Below are 22,285 nucleotides of genomic sequence, written 5' to 3'. Positions count from 1 at the left end.
CAAAATGTTAGCAACACACCATTCTAGTATATGAAATCAGACACAGTACTATGAAAAAGGTCCTGCTTTAGCTGCTGGAGCATTTAAATCACATTCTCCTACGTGGCACAGTCAAACTCCTGGAAGAAATAAATAGAACACACACAAAGCAAATATTTTGAAAGTTAAGAGCACTTACAAAATCCAGTAACTTTAGAACAGAGTAGCAACAACCTTGCAGATGCCAACCTTCTAGTACACGTTCAAAAAATAAATAACAAAGTTTAAAAGCACATCTGCTGAAGTACCAAACCAAGTATGTTTGTGTTGTTGCAGAACTGTTTATGCAAAGAGCACCATAACTGTAGATATAACACACACAATAGCAGACAATGAGGAATCCCAATGGTTCCAATTAGCTCTCTCTCTTACAGCAGAAAACAAATAGAAAATGACTAACCCCTCAATACTTTGCACATACTGCACTGGAAATCTTGATAATAACCAAATGCCGTCAAAGGCTATCACTAATAACTTGGAAATATTCTCACTTCCAAAACTATTCCAACAGCTTAATTTGTATGAGAGCATTGTAATACAAACAGGACACCCATTTCTAGTTATAATATACCTTCGACCGAAAACAGCCAATTTGCCTCCTTCTGAATTACTGAATGGTGTTTGTTGCAAAGTAGTTATTTGCCATTAGATTTTAAATAAAATGTAGAATCTCTAGGAGTGCAATGGCCAATAGATCAATCTTTGATTATACTAGTGAATGGTGTACCTACAAAAGACAAAAAATGTGGCGGCAACTAGTAGACTTCAACAAAGTTAGAGAAACCCTGAACATATCTTAAAAAGAACAATGAATGCCACAAAGAAATACACATTGAAGAAAACCTGAGAGAAACCACCAAAATAATTATGGATTCCTCATCAACTGGTCAATTTGAAATTCTAATTCCTACTACAGCATCTAATATTTTAGACCAGTATACAATTGACCCACTGCACTCCAATGACAGGAAAGACCATGCACTAGAAACATATCAATTGCCGCAAGCTAAAGGATTTCCAATCAGCATATGGGACATAAATGTAGAAGCACAGGCCTTTCCTATACTCTTTCCTACTAGAAACGGTGGAAGGTATGATGAAAGATGCACACAAATAACAGCATCAGAACAAAGCTCCTTACAAATGTATTCTGAAGACCCGAGATTCAGACAAAACGTTGAATACATATTTCACATCCTGTTTGAAAGTGAACTAGAATTTCTATGGTACAGAGTTGCACATACATTGAAAACAGGTTCCCATTTTTCAAACATGTCTGCTACGCAGCTACTTCAAAAGGTGCAAGAGAAAGATGAAGCTTTACAGTCAAGTATTACAAATCTCTTGGCAAACATGCGTGGTACGAAAGAATACTGGATCCGACGTCACGCAGATGTACATTGTATGCTACGCAATGTTGGGCCACCCACATGGTTTGTCACTGTAAGTTGTTCAGATAATGCCTGGGAAGGTTTGCACGATTTCCTACGCATAGCAACCAAAAACATAGCAGGGATAGACATGAAAACACCAGGAGAACTCTGCTCTCTTGATCTTGTAAATGTGTCAAGGTACTTCAATCACCGTTTATTGCCATGCTGCACTTCATCTGTAACAAAATAATTCCTCCCCTCAGAGAAGTGGAACACTTCTTTTGGAGAAAATAATATCAATCCAGACGAGCATCACACATCCACATGCTTTTGTGGATTAAAGATGCTCCTAAATTTGGTCAGGACAGTGATGCCACAGTTTTTCAGTTCATTCACAAATTTGTCACTTGCAAAATCCCTTCAGAAAGTGCATATAGTGAGCTACATACACAAACGCTATGGTTTCAAAGACATAAATGTAGCAAGTATTGTCGACACAGATATAAAAACAAAGGCAAATACTACACCAAATGCCGCTTTGGTTTCCATAGACCAGTTTCAGCAAAAGGACAAGTAAACTGCTTCATTCCTTGTATTAGACACAGCGTGAAAGGCAAATTGTCTAAGAACACATACTGCCTTAAATGAAGCGAAGCATCAAAGTACATCAATGATTAGAAGGCAATCATCTCCCTCCTGTGGAATGCAAACATTGATGTGCAGTAGATTGATATGATATGATATGGCATTTATAACGCGCCTATACAGAAGTGTTTCAAGGCACAACAAGGCAAGGGAGGGGAACAAAGGGAAGACGGACAATGATCCTACTAGGCCAGGTGTCATTCAGATCATGCAAGTGCGTGGGAAGGGGGCAGGGACAGCACAGTACATGGCAAAGATAATAACAATAAGTAAGCAGCAGCCAGCATGTGGCAAGTGCATGTTTAAGTGCAGACAACAGGTGTCAAGGGCTGGGCGGGGGAATGTAGGAATGCAGAAACAGTCCCCAAGTGCAGGGGTTGCCAGGTGGGCAGTGCAGGTGATGCTGAGATCAGAGGGTGTCAAAGGGGGTCAGCAGAGGAGAGGAGGAGAAAAATCAGAAGCAAAGAGAAAGGTTTTGAGGTGCTTCCGAGACCGGAGATGGTTCTCCTCAAGTTAAAGGGAGGCAGGGAGACTGTTCCAGGGGGAGGCACCAGCCGAGGAAAGAGATCTAACACCAACTTTTTGCTTGGAGAAGCGACTGACCCTGAGGGAGTTGGAGGCGGATGAGCGAAGACCTCGAGAAGGAAGGTATTTAGGAAGAGAGAGCTGAAGGTATTGAGGTCACAAGCCACAGAATGCCTTGTGGATGATGCAGAGGGTTTTGAAGTTAATAATCCTCACAGCCAGTGCAGAGATTTCAGTCCTCGAGAGATACGATCCCTGGCCTTGAGGTCAAGGACAAGTCTCGCAGTCCTGTTCTGGATGTGTTGCAGAGGGTGGAGAGTAGAAGCAGGCAGATTTAGATAGAGGCTGTTACAATAGTCCTGCCTAGAGAGATACAGGGCTCTGGAGACGGTGAGCTTCGGGGGAAGGAGAGGAAAGGAATAATACCTCTGAGGAGGTGTAGTTGGTAGTGTGACTTCTTAGAGATGTCAGAGATGTGAGGAGAGAAGGAGAGTGTGGAGTCGAAGATGACCCCGAGGTTTTTAGCCTTGCAGGAGCAGGGAGCAGGAAGAGGGCTAAGAGAGGCCGGCCAGAGAGCTGCAGGGAAGGAGGGAGTAGGTGTGCCAATGAGTATAATCTCAGTCTTACTGGCATTAAGGAAGAGGTTATTGGCGGCAGACCACTCCTGGATAGGAGACAGTCAGAGATGAGGGAAGGCGAGGAGGAGGCCGGCCGAGGGTAGCTTGAAAATGAGGTGGGTATCGTCTGTATAGCAATGAAAGTTGGGGCAGAGAGTGGCGATGCAGTGGGTAAGGAGTGCCAGGTATTGGTTGAACAGCCAGGGAGAGTGGTTAGATCCCTGGGGGACACCACATATAGAGAAAAAGATATCAGAGAGGAAGAGCCCAAGTTGGACCTGGGAGGGTCGGTCGGAGAGGAAAGAGTTCAGCCACGCCAGAACCTGACCAGTGATACCCAGGTTATCATGGAGACGGTTGAGCAGGATGGAATGGTTGACAGTATCGAAGGCAGAAGAGAGATCAAGCAAGATGAGGACAAATGGGGTGTTGGTGTCAATGTTGGAGAGCAGGTCTTCACAGATGTTCAGGAGAGCAGTATCTGAAGCCAGACAGATGGTCATGAAGACAACCAACAGATTCAGTGTGGAGATTGAGCTGGGAGATGGCCAGTTTCTCCAGGAGCTTGCCCATGAAGGGAGTGATGGTGATGGGGCGATAGTTAGCTGGGCAGGAGGGGTCAGCAGAAGGTTTATTAAGACGAGGGTGTACAAGGGAGTGCTTCAGGGGGGATGGGAAGACTCCAGTGGTGAAGGAGTGATTGCAGAAATCAGCCAGGGCAGGAGCCAGGGAGCCGATGTGCTCCTTGATAGTTTTGGAGGAACAGGGATGAACCTATTTCGACAAGACTTTCATTGATTGGACTTGTCTGCAGAGCAAAGGGGAAAGGCAGAGAAGGAGGGATGGGGGTGGCTGCAGAAGGGCCAGAAGGAATGGAGGGAGGCGATAGGAGGAGAGTGAGGACAGGATGTCCTGAGTTTTTGAAATGAAGCAAGAAGCCAGTGCTGTGCAGAGGGCCTGGGAAGGGACAGGAGAGGTAGAGACTGCGGCAGTATTGGCCAGTGCAGATTTTAAAGAGTTCAGCTGAGTTGTTAGATGCCGCAGGGATGCAAGCTTGGATATGAGCTCTCTTCTTGGTGAGGACGGAGAGCCGTCATTGCCTTTGCAGCAGGCGGCAGGCCAGTTTGTCAGAGGATGAGCATGAAGAATGCCATTTCCTCTCAGCTACACTTCACTTGTGTTTTAGGGTGACAAGGTCTGACTCATACCAAGAGTTTGTAAGAGGATTCAATTCAACACTACAGCTAAGTCAATGCCTTGTCTGGGATACTGAATGGAAACCCTTATTGATATATCTTTATGTCCAGTTCATGCATTCTGGATGACTACCCCTATATAACACCCCTCTCTTGGAATCCCCCTGACCCCACTGAGCCAAGAAGTAGTTCTGTTTTGCAAGTTTAAAAGGTTTATTTGATAATTTAAACAATAGATATATATATCACACTTTATAATAATTAATAATTGAATATCACACTTAATCTGCGCAGTAATCAATAATGGATAGTCTGGCACTAGCACACTTGTGAATAGGAACAGAAGAATAAGGTGATAGAGAATGCTCTATATAAGTTCAGATGGATGTAATGTTGAATGAAAATGCAATACAGAAAATACTCAATATGATTTCAACAAAACAATGTAATCACTTTTCTCTGGCAATCCCCTCCCCCCTTTATGCAATGCAAGGAAATGGAAGGAAAGCACACGGTTCTCAGAAATGCAATCAAATGTAATCCCGTTCACCCCAGCAAGCTTAGACTACAGAAGTTTGAAACACAGGCCCAAAATGCTTTTATATGTGATAGCGATATATTGGAAAATGTGCTAAAATGATTCTAATTCCCTCTGGAGGTTCAGGTTGAGGATTAGTTGGTTTAAATTAGTTCAGGCTTACTTTAGCAATGTTCTAGGAATGATTGGCAGGTTAAACAAATTTTTGGCAAATGAAAGCAAGGAAGCTGCTGTTTTCACACGTGGAGAAATTTGCAAATCGCGGCAAATTCGCGAGTGTGTTTTTCGCGATTGCAGCAAAAGTATAGGGAATAGGAATGCGGTTCTAGGTTCGTTGAAAAGCCAAGATTCCCAGCTTTCAGAGGAAAGTTACTGCAAGTCTCTAAGACAAACGGTCACGGAGATATGAGCGATATGGTAAAGGTCGTTTTTCAGATTTGAAATTTTAAAAGTTCAAAGTGACAAGTTACAGCTAGCAACTAGAAATGACAGGTGACAGCTTTGCAAATGACAGGCGACAGTTAGGAGACAGTTCTGGTTAGATTAAAAAAGATTGAATTATATTATTTTAACTAAGAGATTGGTTCTGCACAGTTCTGCTAGGTACTCACAATATATTTAGAAATAGAATGGGCCTCGCCACAGATCTGGTCAGGTTTTCTTCACTCGCCACGGACGGTCTCTGCGCACAGCGTCTGGGTCAGCTCTCTGGTTCTGCGGACTGCGGTCTGGGTCAGCTCTGCTCTGCCTCTGGTTCTGGATACTGCTCTGCTTTCTCTGGGTACAGCACTGCTTCTGGATCTTTCTGCACAGCTTTCTCTGGACCCAGCGCTGATCTGCACGGCTCCTGGATGCTGCTATCGCTGTTAGGTTTGCTGGATGCTGAGGCCCACTGAGAAGAGTTCTCAGTTTGTGGGTTTAGGCCCTTGCTTTGAGTTCTGAATCAAGTTCTTTGGAGTTTTAAAGTCTAAGTGTTGAATCTGGTATCTTCTGGATGTTGTGTGGTCCGGCAGAGCGCGTTGCAGCAAATAGAATTGAATGTCCCTATCTGTCCTGACTGTCTGCTTTTATGTGTTTTGAAAGTGGGTGTGTGTGCAGCATCACTAGCCAGCCCCTCTCTCAACTGCCCATTGGCCCAATTCTCCCCTCTCCCATGATTGGGGAAGGAACTGTGAGTCAGAGTGATGCTGTAGGTTTTATGGGTCAGAGGATCCTCCCCTGGTCAGTTTGCCCACAAAATCTTTATTTGATCAAAATGCACACTTCATAGATACACAGTGGTTTGAAATTACATGCACCCATCATGCATTTACTGATGGTAGCCCCTGTTCAAACTCTGCTCTTCCTGGGGGCTTGCATTCAGAAATGGCAATATTTTGTGCTTTTTAGTGGTTTTGCAACATCGGATTTTTCTCCAGATTTGTACACATGTACACGGCCTGTCCATACATACTCCAGTAAATGAACATGTCTCTAGCTTAAACACAGAGTCTGTAGTATACATAAATAGCGGGGTTTTGCCCCAGAACATCACACAAATTGGAGTTTGGGCTTGAATTGAAGGTACATTTTTTAAATTAAGGCTCTCAAAGTTATACATTTCTGTCATTTGATTACAAAGAGTTATCAGTGTTTCTGTAAATATATATTTTGCTTTCAATTCAGTTCTCAGAGTGTTGGAGTCCGCCTCCAAGACTTGGGTGGGTGAGTCACATGTGTCTTCTGGCAGGCAGGCCTTTGTTGACAGGAAACAGTCAAAATCAACATATCCTATTCAATTGCAAGAGCCTATTGTGTGGTCTCCAGGAGGCTCCCAGCCAGTCTGCCTTCTATCAATCAAGAGGTCATGTGAGATTCTAACTCCTGGTGTGAATCTCTGGAGGTGAGAGGGTTTCCCAGGCTTCAGGCCTCTGGGAACAGCAGGTGGCTAATTTTTAATTAAAATGCAGCCTTTGAAGTCAGCTGAGTCAAATCCCTTTGTCAGCAACTGCACTCAGTTCTCCTGTCAGAGTTTAGACCGCTAGCGCCGGCTTGAGGATTTTGTTGGTACTGCATGCAATTTTGGGATCTTTCTTGGATTAATGCATTTCAAACAGGAATGGTTCTTACATGGTAGTAAATAATCCTTGCTTAACATTGTTTTGATGGGGCTCCTTACAGTAAGATGGTTATGTGGAACCCCACAAAAGGGTTGAATCTTTAAAGTGGTCCAATGAGTCACGATTTCAGCAACTTTTTGACATCAGTAACAGTGGATTTTGTTAACAAAGATCTTTCTTTACACTGGTGGGTGGCAAGTTAGGTAACCATTTTGGTGTGCGCACAAACTGCGTGGTTCTCCTGGATTCTGGCGCACTTGTGGGCTTTCTGGCCATCTTGGATTTTCTAAGCCCACAGCACCAAATGTTGCAGCATGATAGCTCAAACGTGGGTCAGGACACCCAACAAGTTACAATTGGCTTTGGGCTTCAGGCAGATTCTCATGACAGGGGCAAGGATATCAAGAGTATCAGATATAGAAGAGTGGAGAGTGGAGAGGGCTGTTTCAGGGTGAGAGTCAGCCAAAGGGGGAGGAGGAGGTGAGAAGGTGGCAGCGAAAGCCTCAATTGACATGCGCTGCATGGGTCGGATGACCGAGAAGGTGGGTGGCAGTGATGGAGGTGGCTTGGCCTGAGGGGTAGGGCGGGTGAGGTGGGAGGATAGGAGAAAGTGATCACTCCAGGAGAGAGGAGTGGAGAGAGGGACAGAGAGGGGAAGGTCTGAGGAGATCAGTACATCGAGAGTGTGCCTGCAGAATGAGTCAGGCCAGAGGGGAGAATGGTGAGTGAGAGAGAGTCGCAGAGATCACGAAAGAGTCCGGAGGGGGGACAGGAGGCATCCAGGTAGATGTTGAAGTCTCCAAGAAGGAGGAGTTGTGTGGTTGAGGCCAGGCATGAGGAGGAGTGGTCCGCCCACTCAGAGAGGAAGGAAGAAATCTGACCAGGTGGCCGATAGATAGTAGCCACAGTAAGGGAATGGCTAGGGGAGAGTGAGGGCCTGCAGACGAGGCATTCAAAAGAGGAGTAGGTCTGCGTAGGAGTGACAGAGGCAGGAATCCACTCAGGGAAGATAAGGCTACACCCCCACCAGAGTGGTTGGACCTGAGCATGGAGATGATCCACTTCCACAATTCCACTGCAGTTGCATGCTATGTCGCAGCCTACTCAACCAAATCGAGAGAACAGAGCTGAAAGACCTCTGGGATGACATATCATCTGACAAAACACTGTTACAAAAATTGTACATTTTTGACATAAAAATGCTCTATCATGGAGAATGTAGTTGCTACGAAGCCGCAGACCGTTTGACCAGAACAGCCTTATATGGGAAATCTGAAAACATAGTCTGTTTAAGTGGTCATGCTGCATCGAGAAAAAGATTTCTCAAACTGTACCAAGACAGGACATAGTAACAATATCCAAAAACAATCCCAACAGCCAGGACATTTTGAAAAACAATATATTGGACACAAAGCACTGCTTTGGAAACAATGGGCCTTATTATCAGCATGGCGGTCCGGTAACTACAGTACCGGTAAGCATGCCGGTACTGTAGTTCCCGGACCACCATACTACGAGCTATGCTCATGGGCGCCTGTCAGCCCACCAGGTTTGGCCTGGTGGACAGAGCGGCACCCGCGAGAGCAGCATACCAGAAGCACCACCACTGTCACTGAAGATGCCGGTGCATACGACGTCCTAATTCCCATTGAGCCATATGGGGCTCAAAGGGGAATGGGGACTGACAGGTACTGGCACCTGGCAATGCAGGAATTACCGGGTACGGCAATGTCGGAATTACCAACCAGGGTTGTAATGAGGCCCAATGTGTTATACCACATAGCCCAAAACCTCTCATAAAAAAATAATATTAAACCAGATGAAAAAAAAGGTAAATACATAGTCAAAAGTTGTGAGGGTAGCCTGAGTAATTTTACCCAAAGCAGCCTCATTAATCATATGAAGCTATCATTTAAACATTCAATATAGAGAACTTTACTACATCGTCCCTACTGCAAAATTTTAAACCATGGAGAAAAGAAGAAGATGTATTGGACACGCATGCCACCTAAAAAAATACTTTCAATGCTAGTGAAAGCATTATAACAGATATAAATTTCAAACAATACAAAAACATGTTGGACAATGAACGCCAACAAGAGGAAGAACTTCAAGCACAACTAAATGTTGTTACGCTCACCTGGTATCCACAGGGACGCCACCCAGCCGGTTTACTTGCTGGTATGCTGCTCAGCTTTGCCCTGATGTGGTCTGCGGGGAAGGTTCTGCCTGAAAATACAGGAGGACTGTGTTCAAGACTGACCAACTGGGGTAAGTAGCCTCCCTCCACCCCCGTATGATTTCAGTCCCTCTGGCGCCCTCTCCTCATCTTGTGGTAGAATTAGGCGTGCTCTCCGTCCTGCCTTCTTTGCAGGGGCGCATTGTATTTCATGGGCGAGTGCGGTCCAGTTACTTCACTGACTCCGGCCCGTTTGATATTGTTCAGGTATGTCTTATTGCGTTCTTTAGTTTTGTTGCTATCCTGCATGCCTTTCTTTGTTTAAAATGTCTCTTTTTTCTCCCTTAGGTATGCAGAGCTTCAGCGCAGTGAACTGGCTTGGTTGAGCCCCGCTGGTAAATGATGGCGCATTAAGAGCGCTATGATGCAGTAAGTAAGTGCTATGCACAGCGATGCAATGTCTTGCCTTTGCTAACCTGTGTTTTCCTTCCTTGTAGGTCGTGGTGTTCTTCAGCTTGAGTGGAATGTCCGGAGTGGTGCCAGCCGAGAGGCGACCAGCCAGGTAAGCCTTTTGAGCAGTTCGTAATTTGTAAATGTCTCTACTGCTTTCTTTAATGCTGCCTCTATCTTCCTCTTTCAGGTCGTTCTGTCCGGGAGCCGTGCAGATTCGAGGAAGCTGTTTTCAGTAGCTGCGAGTGTTTCCCAGGATCTATCGTGTGGTACAAATCCTTTCCAATTGACAAGATAATATAGCTTGGTCCTAGAGTATTTAGAGTCCAAGATATCTTTGACTTCGAATTCTGGTTCTCCGTCAACAAGTATTGGTTTAGGTGGTGTCCCAATCCGTGTGCCGGGTTGCATTGGTTTCAGGAGGGACACATGGAATACCGGGTGGATGTGTAGATTAGGTGGTGAATCCAGTTTCACGGCTGCTGGGTTGATAATTGCCTTAATGGTATAGGGTCCTAAGAATCTGGGATGAAAGCTCCAGTTCCCTTGATGGGTACGAAAATTAGCGGCTACCCAAACTTTGTCTTCTACTTGATAATCAGGGGCCTTTTTCCAGTGTTTTCCGGTGAACCTCTTTTGTTTTTCTTTGGCAGGAATAAGGTGTTCCTTGGCCCTTTTGAAAGCCTGAATAATGGTTGTGTGTAGTGTCTTTACCGCTGGCATTTCCAAGCTGGCTGGAAGGTCTAGTTCAGAGGTACGTGGATGTCTGCCAAAAAGGGTATAGAAGGGCGTTTGTCCCGTGCTTGAATGCAAAGAATTGTTATATGCATATTCGGCTATCCATAGTAGGTGTTTCCAATTCCTTTGTTCGTGGTGCAGCATGCACCGTAAATATTGCTTGAGTGTCTGATTGGTTCTCTCCGTTTAGCCATCCGTTTGGGGATGGCGACTGGTAGATAGCCGAATGTCGATCTGCACCATTGCACAACATTTTTTCCAGAAGTTTGAAACAAACTGGCTGCCTCGATCAGAGACCAGAACCAAAGGGAAGCCATGTAGCTTAACTACGCCCTCCAGGAACACTTTTCCTAAAATGGCTGCATCCGGGAGGCTTTTGAGAGGAATAAAATGGGCATCTTTGAGAATAAGTCCACAACTACAAGGATGGTGTTGAACCCTTGGCTTGGAGGTAGATCCGTGATGAAGTCAAGGGAAAGAGTGTGCCATGGAACTGGAGGAATGTCCAATGGTTGTATGAGACCAGATGGTTTTTGTTTCTGTGATTTATTTTGTGTGCAGACACTGCAGGACTGAATCTACTGAATGATGTCCTTATGCCAGGTAGGCCACCAAAAGTTCTCTTTCACCTTAGCTAGGGTTTTGGCAATCCCAGGATGCCCTGCGATCAGTGATTCATGATAGTTTGAAATAATATGCTGTTGTAATTCCTTCTTGGGTACATATAGGCGATCCCTATAAAAGGGTAGATGGTCCTTGATGGTATATTGTTCTCCTTGAGTTTGCCATGCGAGGTAGGCATCAGGATTCATTGTCCGTTGGATTTCTTTTCGTAGTTCTGCTTGTGTTAAGGCTGTCGTGATACCCAAGAGTTTGTCTTCAGGTATAATAGGTACTGGGTCTGGAGTTGTATATACTATTTCATCTATGCCCATGTGAGATAAGGCATCCGCCTTTCCGTTTCTGACTCCTGGTCAAAATGTGATTACATAATCATATTCAGCGAAGAAAAGGGCCCACCGTAATTGGCGCGAGGACTAGTCCTTGGCTGTTTTGAGATATTGCAGGTTTCGGTGGTCTGTGATGACTGTAATGGTATCTCTGGCCCCCAGAAGGTAGTGCCTCCACGCTTTAAAGGCAGATTTGATAGCCAGGAGTTCCTTATCCATGATGGCATAATTAATCTCTGGAGGTGAGAACTTTTTCGACCAGAAGGTCACAGGATGTCGCTGGCCGGTCTCCGGGTCTCTCTGTGAAAGGACAGCCCCCATTGCGAGACTGGACGCATCAGTTTCATTGACATAAGGGAGGTCTGGACGAGGATGTCGCAGGATTAGAGCGGAGGTAAACCTTTGTTTAAGTTCCTGAAAGGCTTTTTCTGCTTCTTCGGTCCAAGCAAACTTTTTATTGTTTTTTTGTAATAGTACTGTGATTTGGTGCATAACCTGAGAGAAGTCTGGGATGAACCGGCGGTAGAAGTTCGCAAAGCCCAGCATGCTTTGAACCCCTTTCAGAGACACCGGTGAAGGCCATTTCAGAATTGCATCTACCTTGTGCACGTCCATTCTGATTCCTCCTGGAGTAAGGATAAAACCAAGAACTTCTACTTCAGTGATGTGAAAAAAGCATTTTTCAAGGTTTGCAATCAAGCGATGTTGACTGAGCTTAGTGAGGACTGAATGAACGTGCCTGACATGATCTTGTTCTGAGGCTGAGTATGCTAAAATGTCATCTATGTACACTAAGGCGCACACATCAATTAACTCCCTTAAGACGTCATTCATGAAATATTGGAATGCCGCAGGAGCGTTGCATAACCCGAAGGGCATGACTTGATATTCAAACAAGCCATACTTAGTACGGAAGGCAGTTTTCCATTCATCTCCTTTTCTGACTCAGACCAGGTGGTACGCTCCTCGAAGGTCCAATTTGGTATAAATCTGGGCATCTTTAACTTGGTCTAGCATTTCAGGGATAAGTGGCAAGGGGTAGCGGTTCTTTACGGTGATCTGGTTCAATGCGTGGTAGTCAATACAGGTTCTCAAGCCTCCTTCCTTTTTCAGTATGAAGAACAAAGGACTGGCTGCGGGGAACTTCGAAGGATGGATAAATCCGTTTGCAAGGTACTGGTCTAAATAGGATTTCAAATGAAGGTTTTCTGGTTCTGCGAGAGCGTAGATCCTGCTGCAAGGGATTTGTGCACCAGGAACAAGGTCGATCTGACAGTGATAGGGCCTGTGCGGTGGCAATGTATTGGCCTGGTCCTTTCGGAAAACATCCTGGAAATCATGGTATTCACTTGGCAAGGTATTAGTTTCTCCCAGGGTTGATACTGTCGCTCCGGGAGTCATGGGGATACAGACGTCGGGTTTCTCCTCTTGGTAATAGCAGGCAGGGGAGCAGTCACCGGGGAAGGTTAATTTTCGTGCCCGCCAGTCTATCAAAGGGTTGTCAGCAACCAACCATGGCATCCCAAGTATTAGCCTGAACTGAGGTGCCTTGATGAGATCGAATGAAATAGACTCCCGATGTCCATCCTGGCACAGCAAGGTTACCCACAATGTGCACTGGGTTACCGGTCCGGAAGCAATTTCTGTCCCATCCACGGTGGTTACCTTGTCCATAGTTGGCTTAGAGCACAAAGGAAGCCCCATCTCTGCTGCCAGTTCTTGATCAATATAATTTCCAACTGCTCCGCTATCGATGTATGCTTCAACGGCATGCATTCCTGATGATTGTTGGTGGTTAATTAAGATCACTGGTATTGCAAAGTGCGAGGTCAACAACTCTTTCTTCTCACTCGACAAACTGACCTCTACGTTTGTCGAGCTTGGTAGTTTTCTGATTCCTTAGCTTCATCCTTCTCTGTGGCCCCAACTGTTCTTCTTAAGGGGTTTTACTGGACAGTCCTTCAGGAAATGTTCTGATTTCCCACAATACAAATAAAGCTGTTATTGTCTTCTTTTGTCCCGCTCTTGTTGTGTTAGTGGAGGCCGTGTCCCTCTAATCTGCATGGGTTCTACAGCATTTTCAGGTACACAGGGTGTGTTTTCCCTTGGTCGAACATACATGGTCCGAGGGTCCGTCTCAGACCGTTCTGCCTTTCGGTCCTGCAACCGGTGGTCTAGCTGCACAACCACCTAGGCTAAGACGTCCGTTAATTCGCTTCGTAAGCCTCGATGGAATAACGTGGTTCTTTTGTCTTCTGGCCACCTAGCTTCGGCAAGCAGTTTGTTGAAGGTAGCAATGTACGTTAACAAGTCCAGTTCATTGTCCACTGCTTGTTCCTGGGTATAGGTATGGCGAGCAAAATGTTTTTCCGTTTCTCTCTGGAACCCCCAAAAGTCATGTAATTGAGGATCGTCATGGGTTACCAACCGCACCGACCAATCTTCTGCACTACCATTCAGGTATGATAAGACAAAAGCTACCAAGCTTAGTCGTTTGGAAATGCTCCAGGCCTACAAAGAAAATGAAGGCGCCACTGATTGATGAATGCCGCATACTTCCGTGGGTCGCCTGAGAACCTTTCTGGTGGTGCCAGGGGCACTGTTCCAGGTAACGTGATCTGTACCGGAGTATGTGGTATGGCAGGGTTTTGCATCGTTGTATTGCTTCCATGTAGAGGTGTCTGTCCTGCCTGTGATTGCAAGTATTACCTGCTAATCTCTTCAGAGCATTCTTTGGTCACTATTAGGTCTCTCCCGAGGCCATTAGTCTCTGGTCAAGCAGAATGAACCTCAGCACGAAGCTCTCCTAGTAATTGGGCCAATTGGTCCATTTCTGATGTTTCCATGGGGCCCAGGTGGATTTGTTATGGTAGGCTTCGCGTTCTGTTACACTCACCTGGTATCCACAGGGACGCCACCCAGGCGGGTTACTCACTGGTATGCTTCTCAGCTTTGCCCTGATGTGGTCTGCGGGGAAGGTTCTGCCTGAAAATACAGGAAGACTGTGTTGAAGACTGACCGACTGGGGTAAGTAGCCTCCCTCCTTCCCCGTATGATTTCAGTCCCTCTGGCACCCTCTCCTCACCTTGTGGTAGAATTAGGCATGCTCTCTGTCCTGCCTTCTTTGCAGGGGTGCGTTGTCTTTCATGGGCGAGTGCGGTTCAGTTACTTCACTGACACCGGCCCGTTTGATATTGTTCAGGTAGGTCTTATTGCTGTGCTTTAGTTTTGTTGCTATCCTGCATGCCATTCTTTGTTTAAAATGTCTCTTTTATCTCCCTTGGGTATGCTTGGTTGAACCCCGCTGGTCAATTATGGTGCATTAAGAGCTCTATGATTCGGTAAGTAACCGCTATGCGTAGCGCTGCAAAGTCTTGCCTTTGCCAACCTCTGTTTTCCTTCCTTGTAGGTTGAGGTGTTCTTCAGCGCGAGTGGAATGTCCGGAGTGGTGCCAGCCGAGAGGCGACCAGCCAGGTAAGCCTTTTGAGCAATTTGTAATTTGTAAATGTCTCTACTGCTTTCTTTAATGTTGCCTCTATCTTCCTCTTTCAGGTCGTTCTGTCCAGTAGGCGTGCAGATTCGAGGAAGCTGTTCTCAGTAGCTGCGAGTGTTTAAAGATGAAGACTGCAGGTAAGATGCTGCTGCTAATGATGTTCCTTTTGTCTCCTTGCAGGTTCTGCTTCTCCGAGGTTCGAGGGAATAGCTGGACATGGTGAGCATCACGTTGCAAGCTGCAAAGTAATGCGAAGCGTGTTGTCTTGCTCGGGTGTGGTTCAAATAGCCCCAACAAAATAGTCCAGGTAAAGTAGTCCCTAGGCTACCACACCCAAAACACTACACCGCATAGCTTGGTTCTTAGGAACCAAGATATGTGGATGCCTCCATGTTGGCTGACAATACAATAAAGAGGTTCCCAACCACATTGTTTTTCATGGTGTATGAGCCTGGCGTATAGGTGCCAGGACTGGCCCCATGAGGGCTTTTGAAGAGGATGTCAGGCTCTAGAGAGCCGAGACCTGACTCCACCTTGCCAATGGGTTTGCCAGAGAGAGTTTTGGGCGAGGGTCAAATGTAGACACTCCAGAGAGCAGTCAACCTTCTCTTACAGGAAACCAAGAATGACTTGGAGAGCCACTCGTAGTAAATGTCACGTCCTCAATCGTGCCCTCCTCCCGACACTTACCCGGCACCATCCGTTCCCATACCCACCACCCACACCAACAGGGAAGACACGGCAGGCGGGATGTCAGAGGGGTCAGAACCACCTCCTTCCGCCCGTTTCCGTGTTGGCACTTGCCCTGGCGTCTCATCCACGCCCGACGGCTCCGGAGTCGTCGGCTCCAGCTCCCGCGCTCGGGAGAACCCGATCGCGTCTCGCTCAGACGAGCACGTGACTAGTCACGGGTTCTTCGTCTGCAGCCGACGCCGGCTTCCACGTTGGACAAACACCAATCACTGATGGCGTCCGGCCTCACGTGACGCTCCTGTGCGGTCACGTGCCCTGTCACGTGACCTAGCTTCCCTTCAAAAGGAGCCGAGAGGAAGAACTCAGCGCTTCACAGCTGTTCCTACCTGAGACCTGTTCGGCATTACCCTTTTGCTTCTAGCTACAGTTTGGAACTCGACCACGGAACGTTATTTGGACTTGGATTTCCCTTTGGATTCGACGTATCTTCTGGACCCTTGGAACTCTTGACCCCCCTTTCTGGCCCTGGAATTGCTCTGGATCACCCTTCTGTCTTGGCAAACTAATAACCACCTGGACCTTCTTGCTCTCTGGTCACGCTCTGGCTGCAGGTGTGAGTTGGAGGAACTGCAGCACATCCCAGCCTGCTGTTGGTCTTCCCTTGTTGTCTATTCAGGTTTCCCACCGGTTCTATCATCCCCAGGGTAAGCTTTGTCATTTTTCCTTGTCTGCTTGCACTGCCATTCTTGTTCAAAGCGTACCTGATCCTAACCTTTGCCTTACAGCACTCAGGGGTCCTTCCGGTGTTCCCGGTATCTGACGACGCCACTCATCACCTGTGGCCTCAAAGATTGCTAGAGCAGTATATTTTTTATCTGCTCGAGCGGTACTTGGGGACGGAGGTAGTTTATAACTGCACGACCATCAAGGCGGATCGCCAAGATCACAACAGTAAATGAGGCAGAATTCGCCATGACTGAAGTAGAAAACATCATTTGTCACTATGAGGAATCTGAAGAAACTTTGCTCTACTGAAATCACAACTGAATGATGAACAGCGTAGCATTTTCCCTGAAGTAACTTAAGAAATTGAACATTGTGTGCAGCACAAAACTAAAACTTTTCATGTCAAAACTATAAACCTGTACTCCTGTATGTAAGTGGTGAAGCTGGTTCAGTCAAAACATTCTTAATAAAAATCATCAGCAAGTTCCTCCAACAATTGACAAACAACAAGCTTTCAGCTGTTGTAACTGCCCGCACAGGTGTACCTGCCTACAACATAGGTGGTGTTATGTTACACCAATTCCAGTAGAAGACCAGAACAAATTAGACTACTACAAACTTTCAGCAGAAGCTGCTATGGAGCTATGCAGAATTTTGAAAAAAATGAAAATGCTCCTAATAGATGAGGTGAGCATGGTCTCCAACCTAATGTTGCCTTTGATACACCTCAGATTTCAAGAGGTCCTCAAATTGAACTACAAATAACTCTTTGGAGGAAAAAAAGTTATTGTTTTTGGAGATCTTCCTCAAATAACACCAGTGAAAGGTGAACCTACTTTTAAAACCTTAGGACATATACTGTGCCCTAGCACACTTGGCAGCATAGGAAATGTAAATCTCTGGCAACATTTCCAATACAGAAAACTAACTGAAAACATGTGTCAGTCTGAAGACCTTTTCTATGCTAACATTTTGAACAGCATTCGGATTGGTGCGTTTTCTAAGGAAGCACAGTCTTAAATAGCAGACTCATCCATATGGGCATAACACATCTGCTACTGATGTCATGGAACAAGTAGCACACAAAATTGTAAAATGTATGTTCTTAATGCCAAACCTGGCAAGTTGTGCACAATTCAATGAAAGAATGTTGAAAAAAGAAATGCAACCAATACTGCAAATGTACTCCACAGACAAACTGGACGTGCATTGTATGACAGTGCCTATATGCCAACAAGCAACAGCACAACTAAATAGCTTAGAAAACTCGATCTCTAACACAGCTTGTTTGGAGAAAATGTTAACATTGTGTATAACTGTAGAGTAATGCGAAAGCATAACCTCGACGTGTAGCAAGGTTTAGTTACTGGATCATTTGGTACAGTTGTTGACTTCCAGACATACACAGGTGACAACAGCATTCCATTTGTCAACATCCACTTTGGCAAACTTTCAGAAGTTCAAAGGATAGGACGCTCAACAGCCCGATTCCTTCTTTTCAAAGACATGTATGTGCGCAGAGAACAGTTTTCTATGGGGGTCATTCCGAGTTGGGCGGTAGCCATGGTGCTATTAGGACAATGGCTGCCTCCCATACCGGGTCCTGTTCCGGTCTGGTTGAATGGGGACTTACCGGGGCATTCAGACCCTGGAGGAACCGGTAAGGCCCCATTCAACCAACCTTTTCCCATTCCCATTTGAGCCTCGATAGGGCTCAATGGGAATGGGGAAGGCGCTAATAACGGGCCCGCTAATAGCAGGCCCGTTATTAGCACCCTGGTCCCTTAGCGGGACCCGTAAAGGACATGTGGTCAAACCACACGTCCTTTACGGTTCCCGCTAAGGGACCTCGGAATTGGGTGGTAAGGGTTTACCTGCACTGTTCTCCTTACCGGTGCCTGGTATCCCTTACTGCCCAACTCGGAATGACACCCTCTGTGTCTTGCATATGCAGTCACTATTCACAAATCGCATGGTGTAACCCTAGATCAATCATTCATTGACATTGACAGCACAATCTTTAAAGAAGGCATAAATTACATAGCACTGTCACACCTACGTATACTTGAAGGACTATTTCTAGTCAATTTTGATGCAAGCAAAGTCAAGGATGGCATTCCTTGCATCGTAAAGTACAACAGACTATGTGCACTCTACACACCCCATCTCAAAATGTATCCTGTTCCTCAAAAATGAAAACTTGGTAAAAGAAAACTAGTGAAAACACACAACTTATAAGTGATTAAAAAAATTGTAAGCAGCTGCTACTCAATCAATTTGCAAAACCACAGAAGGATGTAGTGAAAAGGCAAATGCATATCCAACTGCACAAACAAAGAGAAGTACCTCTTCAAACAAATGGTGAGATTCACTATACACACACAAGAAGATCCACAAGAATTTCTAATTTACTTAATGCAAGTACTGGAAAACAAAAACATATGTATAAATGAAATCTTCCAGATTTCATACATGTGGAAAAATGCATGTACTGCTATACAGTTTTTTTTCACAATGACCCAATGATTATAATCACAGAAACAACAACTGTTGAAAACACACACAAATATTATTTCACCCATAGTACTTAAAAACAAAAGTACTGAGTATGAGGGTCTACAAACTGTCCTCAAAGACCTGTAAAACGACCAACTGTTAGAATAGGGCAACATCTGTCTAACTATGCCCATACCACTACAATAAATACACAACTGCATGCAACTAAACCCATAATACTGCAATGGTGGAAGATGGAAATCCGCCAACAAGAATGAAGGTGCTTTAAAACATACTCTGCAAAACGGTGAAACTGTGAACAGTTAGACTACGACAACTGATATCTAACTGCAACCATAATACTGCAATATTACTTCCCATTACTACACAATTTAAAATCCACCAGCAAAAATGAAAGTTCTTCTGAGGAAACCCTTCAAGACTTATTAAGTATCAACAACCAGAATACACCAACTGGTATCTTAGTACACCCACAGTACGACAATGTTACTTCCAGCAGTTAAACTGCTAAAAAACACACCCTGTACAACTTTCAAACTATTACAATACACCAACAAGTATCTAAGTGCCCCCAGAATACAGCAATATTAGTTTGCAATAGTAAAGTACTTAGAAAACACCAAAGGCAATTAAAAAGCATACACAGATACTGTTAAAAAGAGGAAACAGATAAACAATTAGACTATGCCAAGTGGTATCTAACTGCGACCATATCACCACCACTTCCAAAAAGCAAAACACACACAACATTTAAATTAAAAAAAAGATTTCCTGCATGGATTTCTTTCCCACAGACCCAATGATTATGAAAACATACACAGGAACTGGGCACATTGCACAGTACACTTGTTTGAAGAATAGTACTTGTAATGTTCTAATTATGAACATCCACAAAGTACATACATGTCTGAAATTGAGTACAATAAGACATTATGAAGTGCCTTCCCTAACATGTTATGTTCTTTTTTTATCACAGACAATGAAACAAAGATTTTGCCTGCATTTCCATATGCAACACAGAAAATATTTGACCAGTGCCACAATATTCAATTGTGCTTTTGCCACTTCAAAGGTTTTCTATCACTGAGTTCAAAAAAGGTACAAAGTGTCTCAACAATATATACAGTGAGTATACAATATAGTGTCATGCTTCTGCTTCTTTCTAATCAGCAAATTGCATTTCTATACACATGTGTGTGAAATCCATATGCCAGTGTCATATTCTTGGGTGCATGGCCGTATTATGCTGTGGTGGTTGTGGCCAGTCCCTAGACTCTTGGGTGTATGGCCTATGGCCTGCAGCCTCTGGCCATGCACCCAAATGTCTAGGGCCTCGACAACAACAACCACAGCATAATACGGCCAGGCACCCAACAATCTGTCCAGTGCCCACAACCTACACACATAATCCAGACACCCGAGTCCCTATCCACTTCTGTACACATACAATGACTCTTCCTGCAACCAGTGGACTGACTGTCATGCACCCAAAGTTCTAAGGGCAGCCCACAAGCATCATAGCCTAATACAGCTATGCACCCAAGGCTCTAGGACAGGCCACAACCATTGCAGCATAATGCACCCATGCACCCAAGAATCTTGCCACTGCCCACAACCCAAACACACACAATACAGGCACCCAAGACACTGTCCACCTCTTTAGATATACTATTGCAGTGCTTCCACCCAATGTACAGACTTCACACACATAAGACAAGTGACCAAGAGTCAGTCCACTTCTGTACACATACTATTACAATGCATCCAGCCAGTGGGCAGACTCATGGACCCAAGAATCTAGTAGCTGGCTACAACCACCACAGCATAATACAGCCATGCATCCAACAATCTTCCCATGGCCACAACCCACACACATAAACCAGCTGCCTGAGGCCCTGTCCACTTCTGTACACATACTATTACCATACTTGCACCCAGTGGGCAGACTGTCATACCCTCAAGAATCTCGGGGCAGTCCAATAAGCCAGCTGCCACACACCTTGTCCCCTTCTGTACACATACTATTACAGTACTTGCAGCCAGTGGGCAGATTCTTGGGTACATGGCCTCTGAATGCACCCAAGAGTCTAGTAGCTGGCCACAATCACCACAGCATAATATAGCCAAGCGCCTGGGAATCTGCCCAGTGACCACAACCCACACACAAAAAGCAGCCACCTGAGGTACTGTCCACTTCAGTTCACATAGTATTACATTAATTGCACCCACTGCACAGACTGTCATACACTCAAGAATCTCGGGGAGGTCCAATAAGCCAGCTGCCACACACCCTGTCCACTTCTGTACACATACTATTACAGTACTTTCAGCCATTGGGCAGACTCTTGGGTGCATGGGCTTTGCCAATGCACCCAAGCGTCTAGTAGCTGGCCACAATCAAAACAGCATAATACAGCAATGCACCCAAGAATCTGCCCCGTGGTCACAACCCACACACATAAGCTAGCCACCTGGAGCCTACCCACTTCTGTACACATACTATTGCATTACTTGCAACCAGTGGGCGGACTCTTGGGTACAATGATCCAGCTGCCTGAGGCCCCGTCCACTTCTGTAAACATACTTTTGCATTACTTGCACCAACTGCACAGACTGTCACACACCGAAGACTGTCTCGGGGCAGTCCAATAAGCCAGCTGCCACACACCTTGTCCACTTCTGTACACATACTATTAAAGTACTTGCAGCTAGTGGGCAGACTCTTGGGTGCATGGCCTCTGGCCATGCACCCAAGAGTCTAGTAGCTGGCCACAATCACCACAGCATAATATAGCCAAGCGCCCAAGAATATGCCCAGTGGCCACAACCCACACACAAAAGGCAGCCACCTGAGGCACTGTCCACTTCAGTTCACATACTATTACATTAATTGCACCCACTGCACAGACTGTCATACACTCAAGAAACTCAGGGCAGTCCAATAAGCCAGCTGCCACACACCCTGTTCACTTATGTACACATACTATTACAGTACTTGCAACCAGTGGGCAGACTCTTGGTTGCATGGGCTTTGCTCATGCACCCAAGAGTCTAGTAGCTGGCCACAAGCAAAACAGCATAATACCGCAGTGCACCCAAGAATCTGCCCTGTGGTCACATCCTACACACATAAGCTAGCCACCTGGGGCCCTATCCACTCCTGTACACATACTAATACATTACTTGCACCAACTGCACAGCCTGTCACACACCAAAGAATCTCGATGCAGTCCATTAAGCCAGCTGCCACACACCTTGTCCACTTCTGTACACATACTATTACAGTACTTGAAGCCAGTGGGCAGACTCTTCGGTGCATGGCCTACGGCGATGCACCCAAGAGTCCAGTAGCTGGCCACAATCACCACAGCATAATACAGCCATGCACCCAAGAATCCTTCCAGTGGCCACAACCCACACAGGTGGCCGAAAGGGAATGGGATGAGGAAGGGGTTAAACGTTCAACTTTTTAGAGAATAGCCTTCATAGAGTGGATTTTGCAAGGTC

This window comes from Ambystoma mexicanum, chromosome 1q (genome assembly GCF_040938575.1).
Source record: "Ambystoma mexicanum isolate Mex_15411 chromosome 1q, UKY_AmexF1_1, whole genome shotgun sequence".
Taxonomy (NCBI): domain Eukaryota; kingdom Metazoa; phylum Chordata; class Amphibia; order Caudata; family Ambystomatidae; genus Ambystoma; species Ambystoma mexicanum.
This window is presented reverse-complemented; position numbering follows the sequence as displayed.